Here is a 20,773-nt window from a genome sequence, read left to right on the forward strand (position 1 = left end):
ATGGGAGTGAGGGTCTGGGAGTGATGGGAGTGAGGGGATTAGAGTGATGGGAGTGAGGGTCTGAGAGTGATGGGAGTGAGGGTCTGAGAATGATGGGAGTGAGGGGATTAAAGTGATGGGAGTGAGGGTCTGAGAGTGATGGGAGTGAGCGTCTGAGAGTGACGGTCTGAGAGTGATGGGAGTGAGGGGAATAGGGTGATGGGAGTGAGGGTCAAAGAGTGATGTGAGTGAGGGGATTAGAGTGATAGGAGTGAGGGTCTGAGAGTGATGGGAGTGAGGGTATGAGAGTGCTGGGAGTGAGGGTCTGAGAGTGATGGGAGTGAGGGTTTGAAGGTGATGGGAGTGAGGAGATTAACGTGATGGGAGTGATGGCCTGAGAGTGATGGGAGTGAGGGGATTAGAGTGATGGGAGTGAGGGTCTGAGAGTGATGGGAGTGAGGGGATTAGAGTGATGGGAGTGAGGGTCTGAGAGTGATGGTAGTGAGGGTCTGAGGGTGATGGGAGTGAGGGGATTAGAGTGATGGGAGTGAGGGTCTGAGAGTGATGGGAGTGAGGGTCTGAGAGTGATGGGAGTGAGGGGATTAGAGTGATGGGAGTGAGGGTCTCAGAGTGATGGGAGTGATGGCCTGAGAGTGATGGGAGTGAGGGGATTAGAGTGATGGGAGTGAGGGTCTCAGAGTGATGGGAGTGAGGGTCTGAGAATGATGGGCGTGAGGGTCTGAGAGTGATGGCAGTGAGGGGATTAGAGTGATGGGAGTGAGGGTCTGGGAGTGATGGGAGTGAGGGGATTAGAGTGATGAGAGTGATGGTCTGAGAGTGATGGGAGTGAGGGTCTGAGAGTGATGGGAGTGAGGGAATTAAAGTGATGGGAGTGAGGGTCTGAGAGTGATGGGAGTGAGGGTATGAGAGTGATGGGAGTGAGGGTCTGAGAGTGATGGGAGTGAGGGAATTAAAGTGATGGGAGTGAGGGTCTGAGAGTGATGGGAGTGAGGGTTTGAGAGTGATGGGAGTGAGGGTCTGAGAGTGATGGGAGTGAGGGTTTGAAGGTGATGGGAGTGAGGAGATTAACGTGATGGGAGTAATGGCCTGAGAGTGATAGGAGTGAGGGGATTAGAGTGATGGGAGTGAGGGTCTGAGAGTGATGGGAGTGAGGGTCTGAGAGTGACGGTGTGAGAGTGATGGGAGTGAGGGGAATAGGGTGATGGGAGTGAGGGTCTGAGAGTGATGGGAGTGAGGGGATTAGAGTGATGGGAGTGAGGGTATGAGAGTGATGGGAGTGAGGGTCTGAGAGTGATGGGAGTGAGGGTTTGAAGGTGATGGGAGTGAGGAGATTAACGTGATGGGAGTGATGGCCTGAGAGTGATGGGAGTGAGGGGATTAGAGTGATGGGAGTGAGGGTCTGAGAGTGATGGGAGTGAGGGGATTAGAGTGATGGTAGTGAGGGTCTGAGAGTGATGGTAGTGAGGGTCTGAGGGTGATGGGAGTGAGGGGATTAGAGTGATGGGAGTGAGGGTCTGAGAGTGATGGGAGTGAGGGTCTGAGAGTGATGGGAGTGAGGGGATTAGAGTGATGGGAGTGAGGGTCTCAGAGTGATGGGAGTGATGGCCTGAGAGTGATGGGAGTGAGGGGATTAGAGTGATGGGAGTGAGGGTCTCAGAGTGATGGGAGTGAGGGTCTGAGAATGATGGGCGTGAGGGTCTGAGAGTGATGGCAGTGAGGGGATTAGAGTGATGGGAGTGAGGGTCTGGGAGTGATGGGAGTGAGGGGATTAGAGTGATGAGAGTGATGGTCTGAGAGTGATGGGAGTGAGGGTCTGAGAGTGATGGGAGTGAGGGAATTAAAGTGATGGGAGTGAGGGTCTGAGAGTGATGGGAGTGAGGGTATGAGAGTGATGGGAGTGAGGGTCTGAGAGTGATGGGTGTGAGGGTCTGAGAGTGATGGGAGTGAGGGTTTGAAGATGATGGGAGTGAGGAGATTAACGTGGTGGAAGTGAGGGTTTGAGTGATTGGAGTGAGAGTCTGAGAGTGATGGGAGTGAGGGTTTAGAGTGATTGGAGTGAGGGTCTGAGTGTGATGGGAGTGAGGGTCTGAGAGTGATGGGATTGAGGGTTTGAAGGAGATGGGAGTGAGGAGATTAACGTGATGGGAGTGAGGGTCTGAGAGTGATGGGAGTGAGGGGATTTGAGTGATGGGAGTGAGGGTCTGAGAGTGATGGGAGTGAGGGTATGAGAGTGATGGGAGTGAGGGTCTGAGAGTGATGGGAGTGAGGGTTTGAAGGTGATGGGAGTGAGGAGATTAACGTGATGGGAGTGACGGTTTAGAGTGATTGGAGTGAGAGTCTGAGAGTGATGGGAGTGAGGGTTTAGAGTGATTGGAGTGAGGGTCTGAGAGTGATGGGAGTGAGGGGATTAGAGTGATGGGAGTGAGGGTCTGAGAGTGATGGGAGTGAGGGTCTGAGAGTGATGGGAGTGAGGGGATTAGAGTGATGGGAGTGAGGGTCTGAGAGTGACGGGAGTGAGGGTCTGAGGGTGATGGGTGTGAGGGGATTAGAGTGATGGGAGTGAGGGTCTGAGAGTGATGGGAGTGAGGGTCTGAGAGTGATGGGAGTCAGGGGATTAGAGTGATGGGAGTGAGGGTCTCAGAGTGATGGGAGTGATGGCCTGAGAGTGATGGGTGTGAGGGGATTAGAGTGATGGGAGTGAGGGTCTCAGAGTGATGGGAGTGAGGGTCTGAGAGTGATTGGCGTGAGGGTCTGAGAGTAATGGGAGTGAGTGGATTAGAGTGATGGGAGTGAGGGTCTCAGAGTGATGGGAGTGAGGGTCTGAGAATGATGGGCGTGAGGGTCTGAGACTGATGGCAGTGAGGGTATTAGAGTGATGGGAGTGAGGGTCTGGGAGTGATGGGAGTGAGGGGATTAGAGTGATGGGAGTGAGGGTCTGAGAGTGATGGGAGTGAGGGTCTGAGAATGATGGGAGTGAGGGGATTAAAGTGATGGGAGTGAGGGTCTGAGAGTGATGGGAGTGAGCGTCTGAGAGTGACGGTCTGAGAGTGATGGGAGTGAGGGGAATAGGGTGATGGGAGTGAGGGTCAAAGAGTGATGTGAGTGAGGGGATTAGAGTGATAGGAGTGAGGGTCTGAGAGTGATGGGAGTGAGGGTATGAGAGTGCTGGGAGTGAGGGTCTGAGAGTGATGGGAGTGAGGGTTTGAAGGTGATGGGAGTGAGGAGATTAACGTGATGGGAGTGATGGCCTGAGAGTGATGGGAGTGAGGGGATTAGAGTGATGGGAGTGAGGGTCTGAGAGTGATGGGAGTGAGTGGATTAGAGTGATGGGAGTGAGGGTCTGGGAGTGATGGTAGTGAGGGTCTGAGGGTGATGGGAGTGAGGGGATTAGAGTGATGGGAGTGAGGGTCTGAGAGTGATGGGAGTGAGGGTCTGAGAGTGATGGGAGTGAGGGGATTAGAGTGATGGGAGTGAGGGTCTCAGAGTGATGGGAGTGATGGCCTGAGAGTGATGGGAGTGAGGGGATTAGAGTGATGGGAGTGAGGGTCTCAGAGTGATGGGAGTGAGGGTCTGAGAATGATGGGCGTGAGGGTCTGAGAGTGATGGCAGTGAGGGGATTAGAGTGATGGGAGTGAGGGTCTGGGAGTGATGGGAGTGAGGGGATTAGAGTGATGAGAGTGATGGTCTGAGAGTGATGGGAGTGAGGGTCTGAGAGTGATGGGAGTGAGGGAATTAAAGTGATGGGAGTGAGGGTCTGAGAGTGATGGGAGTGAGGGTATGAGAGTGATGGGAGTGAGGGTCTGAGAGTGATGGGAGTGAGGGAATTAAAGTGATGGGAGTGAGGGTCTGAGAGTGATGGGAGTGAGGGTATGAGAGTGATGGGAGTGAGGGTCTGAGAGTGATGGGAGTGAGGGTTTGAAGGTGATGGGAGTGAGGAGATTAACGTGATGGGAGTGATGGCCTGAGAGTGATAGGAGTGAGGGGATTAGAGTGATGGGAGTGAGGGTCTGAGAGTGATGGGAGTGAGGGTCTGAGAGTGACGGTGTGAGAGTGATGGGAGTGAGGGGAATAGGGTGATGGGAGTGAGGGTCTGAGAGTGATGGGAGTGAGGGGATTAGAGTGATGGGAGTGAGGGTATGAGAGTGATGGGAGTGAGGGTCTGAGAGTGATGGGAGTGAGGGTTTGAAGGTGATGGGAGTGAGGAGATTAACGTGATGGGAGTGATGGCCTGAGAGTGATGGGAGTGAGGGGATTAGAGTGATGGGAGTGAGGGTCTGAGAGTGATGGGAGTGAGGGGATTAGAGTGATGGGAGTGAGGGTCTGAGAGTGATGGTAGTGAGGGTCTGAGGGTGATGGGAGTGAGGGGATTAGAGTGATGGGAGTGAGGGTCTGAGAGTGATGGGAGTGAGGGTCTGAGAGTGATGGGAGTGAGGGGATTAGAGTGATGGGAGTGAGGGTCTCAGAGTGATGGGAGTGATGGCCTGAGAGTGATGGGAGTGAGGGGATTAGAGTGATGGGAGTGAGGGTCTCAGAGTGATGGGAGTGAGGGTCTGAGAATGATGGGCGTGAGGGTCTGAGAGTGATGGCAGTGAGGGGATTAGAGTGATGGGAGTGAGGGTCTGGGAGTGATGGGAGTGAGGGGATTAGAGTGATGAGAGTGATGGTCTGAGAGTGATGGGAGTGAGGGTCTGAGAGTGATGGGAGTGAGGGAATTAAAGTGATGGGAGTGAGGGTCTGAGAGTGATGGGAGTGAGGGTATGAGAGTGATGGGAGTGAGGGTCTGAGAGTGATGGGAGTGAGGGTTTGAAGGTGATGGGAGTGAGGAGATTAACGTGATGGGAGTGATGGCCTGACAGTGATAGGAGTGAGGGGATTAGAGTGATGGGAGTGAGGGTCTGAGAGTGATGGGAGTGAGGGTCTGAGAGTGACGGTGTGAGAGTGATGGGAGTGAGGGGAATAGGGTGATGGGAGTGAGGGTCTGAGAGTGATGGGAGTGAGGGGATTAGAGTGATGGGAGTGAGGGTATGAGAGTGATGGGAGTGAGGGTCTGAGAGTGATGGGAGTGAGGGGATTAGAGTGATGGGAGTGAGGGTCTGAGAGTGATGGGAGTGAGGGTATGAGAGTGATGGGAGTGAGGGTCTGAGAGTGATGGGAGTGAGGGTTTGAAGATGATGGGAGTGAGGAGATTAACGTGGTGGGAGTGAGGGTTTGAGTGATTGGAGTGAGAGTCTGAGAGTGATGGGAGTGAGGGTTTAGAGTGATTGGAGTGACGGTCTGAGAGTGATGGGAGTGAGGGTCTGAGAGTGATGGGATTGAGGGTTTGAAGGTGATGGGAGTGAGGAGATTAACGTGATGGGAGTGAGGGTCTGAGAGTGACGGGAGTGAGGGGATTTGAGTGATGGGAGTGAGGGTCTGAGAGTGATGGGAGTGAGGCTATGAGAGTGATGGGAGTGAGGGTCTGAGAGTGATGGGAGTGAGGGTTTGAAGGTGATGGGAGTGAGGAGATTAACGTGATGGGAGTGAGGGTTTAGAGTGATTGGAGTGAGAGTCTGAGAGTGATGGGAGTGAGGGTTTAGAGTGATTGGAGTGAGGGTCTGAGAGTGATGGGAGTGAGGGGATTAGAGTGATGGGAGTGAGGGTCTGAGAGTGACGGGAGTGAGGGTCTGAGGGTGATGGGAGTGAGGGGATTAGAGTGATGGGAGTGAGGGTCTGAGAGTGATGGGAGTGAGGGTCTGAGAGTGATGGGAGTGAGGGGATTAGAGTCATGGGAGTGAGGGTCTCAGAGTGATGGGAGTGATGGCCTGAGAGTGATTGGCGTGAGGGTCTGAGAGTAATGGGAGTGAGTGGATTAGAGTGATGGGAGTGAGGGTCTCAGAGTGATGGGACTGAGGGTCTGAGAGTGATGGGCGTGAGGGTCTGAGACTGATGGCAGTGAGGGGATTAGAGTGATGGGAGTGAGGGTCTGGGAGTGATGGGAGTGAGGCGATTAGAGTGATGGGAGTGAGGGTCTGAGAGTGATGGGAGTGAGGGTCTGAGAGTGATGGGAGTGAGGGTCTGAGAATGATGGGAGTGAGGGGAATAGGGTGATGGGAGTGAGGGTCGAAGAGTGATGGGAGTGAGGGGATTAGAGTGATAGGAGTGAGGGTCTGAGAGTGATGGGAGTGAGGGTATGAGAGTGATGGGAGTGAGGGTCTGAGAGTGATGGGAGTGAGGGTTTGAAGGTGATGGGAGTGAGGAGATTAACGTGATGGGAGTGATGGCCTGAGAGTTATGGGAGTGAGGGGATTAGAGTGATGGGAGTGAGGGACTGAGAGTGATGGGAGTGAGGGGATTAGAGTGATGGGAGTGAGGGTCTGAGAGTGATGGTAGTGAGGGTCTGAGAGTGATGGGAGTGAGGGGATTAGAGTGATGGGAGTGAGGGTCTCAGAGTGATGAGAGTGATGGCCTGAGAGTGATGGGAGTGAGGGGATTAGAGTGATGGGAGTGAGGGTCTCAGAGTGATGGGAGTGAGGGTCTGAGAATGATGGGCGTGAGGGTCTGAGAGTGATGGGAGTGAGGGGATTAGAGTGATGGGAGTGATGGTCTGAGAGTGATGGGAGTGAGGGTATGAGAGTGATGGGAGTGAGGGTCTGAGAGTGATGGGAGTGAGGGTTTGAAGGTGATGGGAGTGAGGAGATTAACGTGATGGGAGTGATGGCCTGAGAGTTATGGGAGTGAGGGGATTAGAGTGATGGGAGTGAGGGACTGAGAGTGATGGGAGTGAGGGGATTAGAGTGATGGGAGTGAGGGTCTGAGAGTGATGGTAGTGAGGGTCTGAGAGTGATGGGAGTGAGGGGATTAGAGTGATGGGAGTGAGGGTCTCAGAGTGATGAGAGTGATGGCCTGAGAGTGATGGGAGTGAGGGGATTAGAGTGATGGGAGTGAGGGGATTTGAGTGATGGGAGTGAGGGTCTGAGAGTGATGGGAGTGAGGGTATGAGAGTGATGGGAGTGAGGGTCTGAGAGTGATGGGAGTGAGGGTTTGAAGGTGATGGGAGTGAGGAGATTAACGTGATGGGAGTGACGGTTTAGAGTGATTGGAGTGAGAGTCTGAGAGTGATGGGAGTGAGGGTTTAGAGTGATTGGAGTGAGGGTCTGAGAGTGATGGGAGTGAGGGGATTAGAGTGATGGGAGTGAGGGTCTCAGAGTGATGGGAGTGAGGGTCTGAGAGTGATTGGCGTGAGGGTCTGAGAGTAATGGGAGTGAGTGGATTAGAGTGATGGGAGTGAGGGTCTGAGAGTGATGGGAGTGAGGGGATTAGAGTGATGGGAGTGAGGGTCTCAGAGTGATGGGAGTGATGGCCTGAGAGTGATGGGTGTGAGGGGATTAGAGTGATGGGAGTGAGGGTCTCAGAGTGATGGGAGTGAGGGTCTGAGAGTGATTGGCGTGAGGGTCTGAGAGTAATGGGAGTGAGTGGATTAGAGTGATGGGAGTGAGGGTCTCAGAGTGATGGGAGTGAGGGTCTGAGAATGATGGGCGTGAGGGTCTGAGACTGATGGCAGTGAGGGTATTAGAGTGATGGGAGTGAGGGTCTGGGAGTGATGGGAGTGAGGGGATTAGAGTGATGGGAGTGAGGGTCTGAGAGTGATGGGAGTGAGGGTCTGAGAATGATGGGAGTGAGGGGATTAAAGTGATGGGAGTGAGGGTCTGAGAGTGATGGGGGTGAGCGTCTGAGAGTGACGGTCTGAGAGTGATGGGAGTGAGGGGAATAGGGTGATGGGAGTGAGGGTCAAAGAGTGATGTGAGTGAGGGGATTAGAGTGATAGGAGTGAGGGTCTGAGAGTGATGGGAGTGAGGGTATGAGAGTGCTGGGAGTGAGGGTCTGAGAGTGATGGGAGTGAGGGTTTGAAGGTGATGGGAGTGAGGAGATTAACGTGATGGGGGTGATGGCCTGAGAGTGATGGGAGTGAGGGGATTAGAGTGATGGGAGTGAGGGTCTGAGAGTGATGGGAGTGAGGGGATTAGAGTGATGGGAGTGAGGGTCTGAGAGTGATGGTAGTGAGGGTCTGAGGGTGATGGGAGTGAGGGGATTAGAGTGATGGGAGTGAAGGTCTGAGAGTGATGGGAGTGAGGGTCTGAGAGTGATGGGAGTGAGGGGATTAGAGTGATGGGAGTGAGGGTCTCAGAGTGATGGGAGTGATGGCCTGAGAGTGATGGGAGTGAGGGGATTAGAGTGATGGGAGTGAGGGTCTCAGAGTGATGGGAGTGAGGGTCTGAGAATGATGGGCGTGAGGGTCTGAGAGTGATGGGAGTGAGGGTTTGAAGATGATGGGAGTGAGGAGATTAACGTGATGGGAGTGAGGGTCTGAGAGTGACGGGAGTGAGGGGATTTGAGTGATGGGAGTGAGGGTCTGAGAGTGATGGGAGTGAGGCTATGAGAGTGATGGGAGTGAGGGTCTGAGAGTGATGGGAGTGAGGGTTTGAAGGTGATGGGAGTGAGGAGATTAACGTGATGGGAGTGAGGGTTTAGAGTGATTGGAGTGAGAGTCTGAGAGTGATGGGAGTGAGGGTTTAGAGTGATTGGAGTGAGGGTCTGAGAGTGATGGGAGTGAGGGGATTAGAGTGATGGGAGTGAGGGTCTGAGAGTGACGGGAGTGAGGGTCTGAGGGTGATGGGAGTGAGGGGATTAGAGTGATGGGAGTGAGGGTCTGAGAGTGATGGGAGTGAGGGTCTGAGAGTGATGGGAGTGAGGGGATTAGAGTCATGGGAGTGAGGGTCTCAGAGTGATGGGAGTGATGGCCTGAGAGTGATTGGCGTGAGGGTCTGAGAGTAATGGGAGTGAGTGGATTAGAGTGATGGGAGTGAGGGTCTCAGAGTGATGGGACTGAGGGTCTGAGAGTGATGGGCGTGAGGGTCTGAGACTGATGGCAGTGAGGGGATTAGAGTGATGGGAGTGAGGGTCTGGGAGTGATGGGAGTGAGGCGATTAGAGTGATGGGAGTGAGGGTCTGAGAGTGATGGGAGTGAGGGTCTGAGAGTGATGGGAGTGAGGGTCTGAGAATGATGGGAGTGAGGGGAATAGGGTGATGGGAGTGAGGGTCGAAGAGTGATGGGAGTGAGGGGATTAGAGTGATAGGAGTGAGGGTCTGAGAGTGATGGGAGTGAGGGTATGAGAGTGATGGGAGTGAGGGTCTGAGAGTGATGGGAGTGAGGGTTTGAAGGTGATGGGAGTGAGGAGATTAACGTGATGGGAGTGATGGCCTGAGAGTTATGGGAGTGAGGGGATTAGAGTGATGGGAGTGAGGGACTGAGAGTGATGGGAGTGAGGGGATTAGAGTGATGGGAGTGAGGGTCTGAGAGTGATGGTAGTGAGGGTCTGAGAGTGATGGGAGTGAGGGGATTAGAGTGATGGGAGTGAGGGTCTCAGAGTGATGAGAGTGATGGCCTGAGAGTGATGGGAGTGAGGGGATTAGAGTGATGGGAGTGAGGGTCTCAGAGTGATGGGAGTGAGGGTCTGAGAATGATGGGCGTGAGGGTCTGAGAGTGATGGGAGTGAGGGGATTAGAGTGATGGGAGTGATGGTCTGAGAGTGATGGGAGTGAGGGTATGAGAGTGATGGGAGTGAGGGTCTGAGAGTGATGGGAGTGAGGGTTTGAAGGTGATGGGAGTGAGGAGATTAACGTGATGGGAGTGATGGCCTGAGAGTTATGGGAGTGAGGGGATTAGAGTGATGGGAGTGAGGGACTGAGAGTGATGGGAGTGAGGGGATTAGAGTGATGGGAGTGAGGGTCTGAGAGTGATGGTAGTGAGGGTCTGAGAGTGATGGGAGTGAGGGGATTAGAGTGATGGGAGTGAGGGTCTCAGAGTGATGAGAGTGATGGCCTGAGAGTGATGGGAGTGAGGGGATTAGAGTGATGGGAGTGAGGGGATTTGAGTGATGGGAGTGAGGGTCTGAGAGTGATGGGAGTGAGGGTATGAGAGTGATGGGAGTGAGGGTCTGAGAGTGATGGGAGTGAGGGTTTGAAGGTGATGGGAGTGAGGAGATTAACGTGATGGGAGTGACGGTTTAGAGTGATTGGAGTGAGAGTCTGAGAGTGATGGGAGTGAGGGTTTAGAGTGATTGGAGTGAGGGTCTGAGAGTGATGGGAGTGAGGGGATTAGAGTGATGGGAGTGAGGGTCTCAGAGTGATGGGAGTGAGGGTCTGAGAGTGATTGGCGTGAGGGTCTGAGAGTAATGGGAGTGAGTGGATTAGAGTGATGGGAGTGAGGGTCTGAGAGTGATGGGAGTGAGGGGATTAGAGTGATGGGAGTGAGGGTCTCAGAGTGATGGGAGTGATGGCCTGAGAGTGATGGGTGTGAGGGGATTAGAGTGATGGGAGTGAGGGTCTCAGAGTGATGGGAGTGAGGGTCTGAGAGTGATTGGCGTGAGGGTCTGAGAGTAATGGGAGTGAGTGGATTAGAGTGATGGGAGTGAGGGTCTCAGAGTGATGGGAGTGAGGGTCTGAGAATGATGGGCGTGAGGGTCTGAGACTGATGGCAGTGAGGGTATTAGAGTGATGGGAGTGAGGGTCTGGGAGTGATGGGAGTGAGGGGATTAGAGTGATGGGAGTGAGGGTCTGAGAGTGATGGGAGTGAGGGTCTGAGAATGATGGGAGTGAGGGGATTAAAGTGATGGGAGTGAGGGTCTGAGAGTGATGGGAGTGAGCGTCTGAGAGTGACGGTCTGAGAGTGATGGGAGTGAGGGGAATAGGGTGATGGGAGTGAGGGTCAAAGAGTGATGTGAGTGAGGGGATTAGAGTGATAGGAGTGAGGGTCTGAGAGTGATGGGAGTGAGGGTATGAGAGTGCTGGGAGTGAGGGGATTAGAGTGATGGGAGTGAGGGTCTGAGAGTGATGGGAGTGAGGGGATTAGAGTGATGGGAGTGAGGGTCTGAGAGTGATGGTAGTGAGGGTCTGAGGGTGATGGGAGTGAGGGGATTAGAGTGATGGGAGTGAGGGTCTGAGAGTGATGGGAGTGAGGGTCTGAGAGTGATGGGAGTGAGGGGATTAGAGTGATGGGAGTGAGGGTCTCAGAGTGATGGGAGTGATGGCCTGAGAGTGATGGGAGTGAGGGGATTAGAGTGATGGGAGTGAGGGTCTCAGAGTGATGGGAGTGAGGGTCTGAGAATGATGGGCGTGAGGGTCTGAGAGTGATGGCAGTGAGGGGATTAGAGTGATGGGAGTGAGGGTCTGGGAGTGATGGGAGTGAGGGGATTAGAGTGATGAGAGTGATGGTCTGAGAGTGATGGGAGTGAGGGTCTGAGAGTGATGGGAGTGAGGGAATTAAAGTGATGGGAGTGAGGGTCTGAGAGTGATGGGAGTGAGGGTATGAGAGTGATGGGAGTGAGGGTCTGAGAGTGATGGGAGTGAGGGTTTGAAGGTGATGGGAGTGAGGAGATTAACGTGATGGGAGTGATGGCCTGAGAGTGATAGGAGTGAGGGGATTAGAGTGATGGGAGTGAGGGTCTGAGAGTGATGGGAGTGAGGGTCTGAGAGTGACGGTGTGAGAGTGATGGGAGTGAGGGGAATAGGGTGATGGGAGTGAGGGTCTGAGAGTGATGGGAGTGAGGGGATTAGAGTGATGGGAGTGAGGGTATGAGAGTGATGGGAGTGAGGGTCTGAGAGTGATGGGAGTGAGGGGATTAGAGTGATGGGAGTGAGGGTCTGAGAGTGATGGGAGTGAGGGTATGAGAGTGATGGGAGTGAGGGTCTGAGAGTGATGGGAGTGAGGGTTTGAAGATGATGGGAGTGAGGAGATTAACGTGGTGGGAGTGAGGGTTTGAGTGATTGGAGTGAGAGTCTGAGAGTGATGGGAGTGAGGGTTTAGAGTGATTGGAGTGAGGGTCTGAGAGTGATGGGAGTGAGTGTCTGAGAGTGATGGGATTGAGGGTTTGAAGGTGATGGGAGTGAGGAGATTAACGTGATGGGAGTGAGGGTCTGAGAGTGACGGGAGTGAGGGGATTTGAGTGATGGGAGTGAGGGTCTGAGAGTGATGGGAGTGAGGCTATGAGAGTGATGGGAGTGAGGGTCTGAGAGTGATGGGAGTGAGGGTTTTTAGGTGATGGGAGTGAGGAGATTAACGTGATGGGAGTGAGGGTTTAGAGTGATTGGAGTGAGAGTCTGAGAGTGATGGGAGTGAGGGTTTAGAGTGATTGGAGTGAGGGTCTGAGAGTGATGGGAGTGAGGGGATTAGAGTGATGGGAGTGAGGGTCTGAGAGTGACGGGAGTGAGGGTCTGAGGGTGATGGGAGTGAGGGGATTAGAGTGATGGGAGTGAGGGTCTGAGAGTGATGGGAGTGAGGGTCTGAGAGTGATGGGAGTGAGGGGATTAGAGTCATGGGAGTGAGGGTCTCAGAGTGATGGGAGTGATGGCCTGAGAGTGATTGGCGTGAGGGTCTGAGAGTAATGGGAGTGAGTGGATTAGAGTGATGGGAGTGAGGGTCTCAGAGTGATGGGAGTGAGGGTCTGAGAGTGATGGGCGTGAGGGTCTGAGACTGATGGCAGTGAGGGGATTAGAGTGATGGGAGTGAGGGTCTGGGAGTGATGGGAGTGAGGCGATTAGAGTGATGGGAGTGAGGGTCTGAGAGTGATGGGAGTGAGGGTCTGAGAGTGATGGGAGTGAGGGGATTAAAGTGATGGGAGTGAGGGTCTGAGAGTGATGGGAGTGAGGGTCTGAGAATGATGGGAGTGAGGGGAATAGGGTGATGGGAGTGAGGGTCGAAGAGTGATGGGAGTGAGGGGATTAGAGTGATAGGAGTGAGGGTCTGAGAGTGATGGGAGTGAGGGTATGAGAGTGATGGGAGTGAGGGTCTGAGAGTGATGGGAGTGAGGGTTTGAAGGTGATGGGAGTGAGGAGATTAACGTGATGGGAGTGATGGCCTGAGAGTTATGGGAGTGAGGGGATTAGAGTGATGGGAGTGAGGGACTGAGAGTGATGGGAGTGAGGGGATTAGAGTGATGGGAGTGAGGGTCTGAGAGTGATGGTAGTGAGGGTCTGAGAGTGATGGGAGTGAGGGGATTAGAGTGATGGGAGTGAGGGTCTCAGAGTGATGAGAGTGATGGCCTGAGAGTGATGGGAGTGAGGGGATTAGAGTGATGGGAGTGAGGGTCTCAGAGTGATGGGAGTGAGGGTCTGAGAATGATGGGCGTGAGGGTCTGAGAGTGATGGGAGTGAGGGGATTAGAGTGATGGGAGTGATGGTCTGAGAGTGATGGGAGTGAGGGTCTGAGAGTGATGGGAGTGAGGGGATTAAAGTGATGGGAGTGAGGGTCTGAGAGTGATGGGAGTGAGGGTATGAGAGTGATGGGAGTGAGGGTCTGAGAGTGATGGGAGTGAGGGTTTGAAGGTGATGGGAGTGAGGAGAGTAACTTGATGGGAGTGATGGCCTGAGAGTGATAGGAGTGAGGGGATTAGAGTGATGGGAGTGAGGGTCTGAGAGTGATGGGAGTGAGGGTATGATAGTGACGGTGTGAGAGTGATGGGAGTGAGGGGAATAGGGTGATGTGAGTGAGGGTCTGAGAGTGATGGGAGTGAGGGGATTAGAGTGATGGGAGTGAGGGTCTGAGAGTGATGGGAGTGAGGGTATGAGAGTGATGGGAGTGAGGGGATTAGAGTGATGGGAGTGAGGGTCTGAGAGTGATGGGAGTGAGGGGATTAGAGTGATGGACTGAGGGTCTGAGATTAATGGGAGTGAGGGGATTGGATTGATGGGAGTGAGTGGATTAGAGTGCTGGGAGTGAGGGTCTGAGACTGATGGGAGTGAGGGTCTGAGAGTGACGGTCTGAGAGTGATGGGAGTGAGGGGAATAGGGTGATGGGAGTGAGGGTCAAAGAGTGATGTGAGTGAGGGGATTAGAGTGATAGGAGTGAGGGTATTAGAGTGATGGGAGTGAGGGTATGAGAGTGCTGGGAGTGAGGGTCTGAGAGTGATGGGAGTGAGGGTTTGAAGGTGATGGGAGTGAGGAGATTAACGTGATGGGAGTGATGGCCTGAGTGTGATGGGAGTGAGGGGATTAGAGTGATGGGAGTGAGGGTCTGAGAGTGATGGGAGTGAGGGGATTAGAGTGATGGGAGTGAGGGTCTGAGAGTGATGGTAGTGAGGGTCTAAGGGTGATGGGAGTGAGGGGATTAGAGTGATGGGAGTGAGGGTCTGAGAGTGATGGGAGTGAGGGTCTGAGAGTGATGGGAGTGAGGGGATTAGAGTGATGGGAGTGAGGGTCTCAGAGTGATGGGAGTGATGGCCTGAGAGTGATGGGAGTGAGGGGATTAGAGTGATGGGAGTGAGGGTCTCAGAGTGATGGGAGTGAGGGTCTGAGAATGATGGGCGTGAGGGTCTGAGAGTGATGGGAGTGAGGGGATTAGAGTGATGGGATTGAGGGTTTGAAGGTGATGGGAGTGAGGAGATTAACGTGATGGGAGTGAGGGTCTGAGAGTGACGGGAGTGAGGGGATTTGAGTGATGGGAGTGAGGGTCTGAGAGTGATGGGAGTGAGGCTATGAGAGTGATGGGAGTGAGGGTCTGAGAGTGATGGGAGTGAGGGTTTGAAGGTGATGGGATTGAGGAGATTAACGTGATGGGAGTGAGGGTTTAGAGTGATTGGAGTGAGAGTCTGAGAGTGATGGGAGTGAGGGTTTAGAGTGATTGGAGTGAGGGTCTGAGAGTGATGGGAGTGAGGGGATTAGAGTGATGGGAGTGAGGGTCTGAGAGTGACGGGAGTGAGGGTCTGAGGGTGATGGGAGTGAGGGGATTAGAGTGATGGGAGTGAGGGTCTGAGAGTGATGGGAGTGAGGGTCTGAGAGTGATGGGAGTGAGGGGATTAGAGTCATGGGAGTGAGGGTCTCAGAGTGATGGGAGTGATGGCCTGAGAGTGATTGGCATGAGGGTCTGAGAGTAATGGGAGTGAGTGGATTAGAGTGATGGGAGTGAGGGTCTCAGAGTGATGGGAGTGAGGGTCTGAGATTGATGGGCGTGAGGGTCTGAGACTGATGGCAGTGAGGGGATTAGAGTGATGGGAGTGAGGGTCTGGGAGTGATGGGAGTGAGGCGATTAGAGTGATGGGAGTGAGGGTCTGAGAGTGATGGGAGTGAGGGTCTGAGAGTGATGGGAGTGAGGGGATTAAAGTGATGGGAGTGAGGGTCTGAGAGTGATGGGAGTGAGGGTCTGAGAGTGATGGGAGTGAGGGGAATAGGGTGATGGGAGTGAGGGTCGAAGAGTGATGGGAGTGAGGGGATTAGAGTGATAGGAGTGAGGGTCTGAGAGTGATGGGAGTGAGGGTATGAGAGTGATGGGAGTGAGGGTCTGAGAGTGATGGGAGTGAGGGTTTGAAGGTGATGGGAGTGAGGAGCTTAACGTGATGGGAGTGATGGCCTGAGAGTTATGGGAGTGAGGGGATTAGAGTGATGGGAGTGAGGGACTGAGAGTGATGGGAGTGAGGGGATTAGAGTGATGGGAGTGAGGGTCTGAGAGTGATGGTAGTGAGGGTCTGAGGGTGATGGGAGCGAGGGGACTAGAGTGATGGGAGTGAGGGTCTGAGATTGATGGGAGTGAGGGTCTGAGAGTGATGGGAGTGAGGGGATTAGAGTGATGGGAGTGAGGGTCTCAGAGTGATGAGAGTGATGGCCTGAGAGTGATGGGAGTGAGGGGATTAGAGTGATGGGAGTGAGGGTCTCAGAGTGATGGGAGTGAGGGTCTGAGAATGATGGGCGTGAGGGTCTGAGAGTGATGGGAGTGAGGGGATTAGAGTGATGGGAGTGAGGGTCTGGGAGTGATGGGAGTGAGGGGATTAGAGTGATGGGAGTGATGGTCTGAGAGTGATGGGAGTGAGGGTCTGAGAGTGATGGGAGTGAGGGGATTAAAGTGATGGGAGTGAGGGTCTGAGAGTGATGGGAGTGAGGGTATGAGAGTGATGGGAGTGAGGGTCTGAGAGTGATGGGAGTGAGGGTTTGAAGGTGATGGGAGTGAGGAGATTAACTTGATGGGAGTGATGGCCTGAGAGTGATAGGAGTGAGGGGATTAGAGTGATGGGAGGGAGGGTCTGAGAGTGATGGGAGTGAGGGTCTGAGAGTGACGGTGTGAGAGTGATGGGAGTGAGGGGAATAGGGTGATGGGAGTGAGGGTCTGAGAGTGATGGGAGTGAGGGGATTAGAGTGATGGGAGTGAGGGTCTGAGAGTGATGGGAGTGAGGGTATGAGAGTGATGGGAGTGAGGGCATTAGAGTGATGGGAGTGAGGGTCTGAGAGTGATGGGAGTGAGGGGATTAGAGTGATGGACTGAGGGTCTGAGATTAATGGGAGTGAGGGGATTGGATTGATGGGAGTGAGTGGATTAGAGTGCTGGGAGTGAGGGTCTGAGACTGATGGGAGTGAGGGTCTGAGAATGATGGGAGTGCGGGGATTAGAGTGATGGGAGTGAGGGGATTAGAGTGATGGGAGTCAGGGTCTGAGTGTGATGGGAGTGAGGGTCTCAGAGTGATGGGAGTGAGGGTGTGAGAGGGTTGGGAGTGAGGGTCTGAGTGTGATGGTAATGAGGGTCTGAGAGTAATGGGAATGAGTGGATTAGAGTGCTGGGAGTGAGGGTCTGAGAGTGATGGGCCGAGAATGATGGGAGAGCGGGGATTAGAGTGATGGGAGTGAGGGGATTAGAGTGATGGGAGTGAGGGTCTGAGAGTGATGGGAGTGAGGGGATTAGAGTGATGGGAGTGAGGGTCTGAGAGTGATGGGAGTGAGGGGATTAGAGTGATGGATTTAGAGTCTGAGATTGATGGGAGTGAGGGGATTAGATTGATGGGAGTGAGTGGATTAGAGTGCTGGGAGTGAGGGTCTGAGAGTGATGGGAGTGAGGGTATGAGAGTGATGGGAGTGCGGGGATTAGAGTGATGGGAGTGAGGGGATTAGAGTGATGGGAATGAGGGTCTTTGAGTGATGGGAGTTAGGGGATTAGAGTGACGGACTGAGGGTCTCAGATTGATGGGTGTGAGGGTCTGAGAAGGATGGGAGTGAGTGGATTAGAGTGATGGGAGTAAGTGGATTAGAGTGCTGGGAGTGAGGGTCTGAGAGTGATGGGAGTGAGGGGCCGAGAATGATGGGAGTGCGGGGATTAGAGTGATGGGAGTGAGGGGATTAGAGTGATGGGAGTGAGGGTCTGAGAGTGATGGGAGTGAGGAGATTAGAGTGATGGACTGAGGGTCTGAGATTGATGGGAGTGAGGGTCTGAGAGTGATGGGAGTGAGGGAATTAGAGTGATGGGAGTGAGGGGGTGAGAGTGATGGGAGTGAGGGGATTAGAGTGATGGGAGTGAGGGGATTAGAGTGATGGGAGTGAGGTTGTTAGAGTGATGGGAGTGAGGGTCCAAGATTGATGGGAGTGCGGGGATTAGAGTGATGGGAGAGAGCGGATTAGAGTGATTGGAGTGAGGTTCTGAGAGTGTTGGGAGTGAGGGGATTAGAGTGATGGGAGAGAGCGGATTAGAGTGATTGGAGTGAGGTTCTGAGAGTGTTGGGAGTGAGGGGATTAGAGTGATGGGAGTGAGTGGATTAGATTGATGGGAGTGAGGTTGTTAGATTGATGGGAGTGAGGGGATTAGACTGATGGGAGTGAGGTTGTTAGAGTGATGGGAGTGAGGTTGTTAGAGTGATGGGAGTGAGGGTCCAAGAATGATGGGAGTGCGGGGATTCCAGTGATGGGAGAGAGCGGATTAGAGTGATTGGAGTGAGGTTCTGAGTGTGATGGGAGTGAGGGTCTGAGTGTGATGGGAGTGAGGGGCTCAGAGTGATGGGAGTGAGGGTCTGAGAGTGATGGGAGTGAGGTCTGAGAGTGATGGGAGTGAGGGGATTGGAGTGATGGGAGTGAGGGTCTGAGAGTGATGGGAGTGAGGGTCTGAGTGTGATGGGAGTGAGAGTCTGAGACTGATGGGAGTGAGGGGATTAGAGTGATGGCAGTGAGGGTCTGAGAGTGCTGGGAGTAAGGGTCTGAGAGTGATGGGAGTGAGGGGATTAGATTGATGGGAGTGAGTGGATTAGAGTGCTGGGAGTGAGGGTCTGAGAGTGATGGGAGAGAGGGTCCAAGAATGATGGGAGTGCGGGGATTAGAGTGATGGGAGTGAGGGGATTAGAGTGACGTGAGTGAGGGTCTGAGAGTGATGGGAGTGAGGGGATTAGAGTGATGGACTGAGGGTCTGAGATTGATGGGAGTGAGGGTCTGAGAGGGATGGGAGTGAGTGGATTAGAGTGATGGGAGTGACTGGATTAGAGTGCTGGGAGTGAGGGTCTGAGAGTGATGGGAGTGAGGGGCCGAGAATAATGGGAGTGCGGGGATTAGAATGATGGGAGTGAGGGGATTAGAGTGATGGGAGTGAGGGTCTGAGAGTGATGGGAGTGAGGGTCTGATAGTGATGGGAGTGAGGGTCTGAGGGTGATGGGAGTGAGGGGATTAGAGTGATGGGAGTGAGTGTCTGAGAGTGATGGGAGTGAGGGTCTGAGAGTGATGGGAGTGAGGGGATTAGAGTGATGGGAGTGAGGGTCTCAAAGTGATGGCCTGAGAGTGGTGGGTGTGAGGGCATTAGAGTGATGGGAGTGAGGGTCTGAGAGTGATGGGAGTGAGGGTCTGAGAGTGAAGGGCGTGAGGGTCTGGGAGGGATGGGAGTGAGGGGATTAGAGTGATGGGAGTGAGGGTCTCAGAGTGATGAGAGTGAGGGTCTGAGAGTGATGGGCGTGAGGGTCTGAGAGTGATGGGAGTGAGGGGATTAGAGTGATGGGAGTGAGGGTCTGAGAGTAATGGGAGTGAGGGTCTGAGAGTGATGGGAGTGAGGGGATTAAAGTGATGGGAGTGAGGGTCTGAGAGTGATGGGAGTGAGGGTCTGAGAGTGACGGTCTGAGAGTGATGGGAGTGAGGGGAAAAGGGTGATGGGAGTGAGGGTCGAAGAGTGATGGGAGTGAGGGGATTAGAGTGATGGGAGTGAGGGTCTGAGAGTGATGGGAGTGAGGGTATGAGAGTGATGGGAGTGAGGGTCTGAGAGTGATGGGAGTGAGGGTTTGAAGGTGATGGGAGTGAGGAGATTAATGTGATGGGAGTGATGGCCTGTGAGTGATATGAGTGAGGGGATTAGAGTGATGGGAGTGAGGGTCTGAGAGTGATGGGAGTGAGGGGATTAGAGTGATGGGAGTGAGGAGATTAGAGTGATGGACTGAGGGTCTGAGATTGATGGGAGTGAGGGTCTGAGAGTGATGGGAATGAGGGTCCGAGAATGATGGGAGTGCGGGGATTAGAGTGATGGGAGTGAGGGGATTAGAGTGATTGGAGTGAGGGTCTGAGAGTGTTGGGAGTCAGGGGGTGAGAATGATGGGAGTGAGGGGATTAGAGTGATGGGAGTGAGGGGATTAGAGTGAGGGGAGTGAGGTTGTTAGAGTGATGGTAGTGAGGGTACAAGAATGATGGGAGTGCGGGGATTAGAGTGATGGGAGTGAGCGGATTAGAGTGATTGGAGTGAGGGGATTAGAGTGATGGGAGTGAGGTTGTTAGAGTGATGGGAGTGAGGGGATTGGAGTGATGGGAGTGAGGGGGTTAGAGTGATGGGAGTGAGGGGATTAGAGTGATGTGAGTGAGGGGGTTAGAGTGATGGGAGTGAGGGGATTAGAGTGATGGGAGTGAGGGGGTGAGAGTGATGGGAGTGAGGGGATTAGAGTGATGGGAGTGAGTAGATTAGAGTGATGGGAGTGAGGTTGTTAGAGTGATGGGAGTGAGGGGGTTAGAGTGATGGGAGTGAGGGGATGAGAGTGATGGGAGTGAGTGTCTGAGAGTTATGGGAGTGAGGGTCTGAGAGTGATGGGTGTGAGGGCATTAGAGTGATCGGAGTGAGGGTCTGAGTGTGATGGGAGTGAGGGGCTCAGAGTGATGGGAGTGAGGGTCTGAGAGTGATGGGAGTGAGGGTCTGAGAGTAATGGGAGTGAGGGTCTGAGAGTGATGGGAGTGAGGTCTGAGAGTGATGGGAGTGAGAGGATTAGAGTGATGGGAGTGAGGGTCTGAGAGTTATGGGAGTGAAGGTCTGAGTGTGATGGGAGTGAGGGTCTGAGACTGATGGGCGTGGGGGTCTGAGAGTGATGGCAGTGAGGGCCTGAGAGTGATGGGAGTGAGAGTCTGAGAGTGATGGGAGTGAGGGGATTAGAGTGATGGCAGTGAGGGTCTGAGAGTGCTGGGAGTAAGGGTCTGAGAGTGATGGGAGTGAGGGGATTAGATTGATGGGAGTGAGTGGATTAGAGTGCTGGTAGTGAGGGTCTGAGAGTGATGGGAGTGAGGGTCCAAGAATGATGGGAGTGCGGGGATTAGAGTGATGGGAGTGAGGGGATTAGAGTGACGGGAGTGAGGGTCTGAGAGTGATGGGAGTGAGGGGATTAGAGTGATGGACTGAGGGTCTGAGATTGATGGGAGTGAGGGTCTGAGAGGGATGGGAGTGAGTGGATTAGAGTGATGGGAGTGACTGGATTAGAGTGCTGGGAGTGAGGGTCCGAGAGTGATGGGAGTGAGGGGCCGAGAATGATGGGGGTGCGGGGATTAGAGTGATGGGAGTGAGGGGATTAGAGTAATGGGAGTGAGGGTCTGAGAGTGATGGGAGTGAGGGTCTGAGAGTGATGGGAGTGAGGGTCTGAGGGTGATGGGAGTGAGGGGATTAGAGTGATGGGAGTGAGGGTCTGAGAGTGATGGGAGTGAGGGTCTGAGAGTGATGGGAGTGAGGGGATTAGAGTGATGGGAGTGAGGGTCTCAGAGTGAT

The sequence above is a fragment of the Scyliorhinus torazame genome, chromosome 10 (assembly GCF_047496885.1).
Source record: "Scyliorhinus torazame isolate Kashiwa2021f chromosome 10, sScyTor2.1, whole genome shotgun sequence".
In the NCBI taxonomy this organism is placed as follows: Eukaryota; Metazoa; Chordata; class Chondrichthyes; order Carcharhiniformes; family Scyliorhinidae; genus Scyliorhinus; species Scyliorhinus torazame.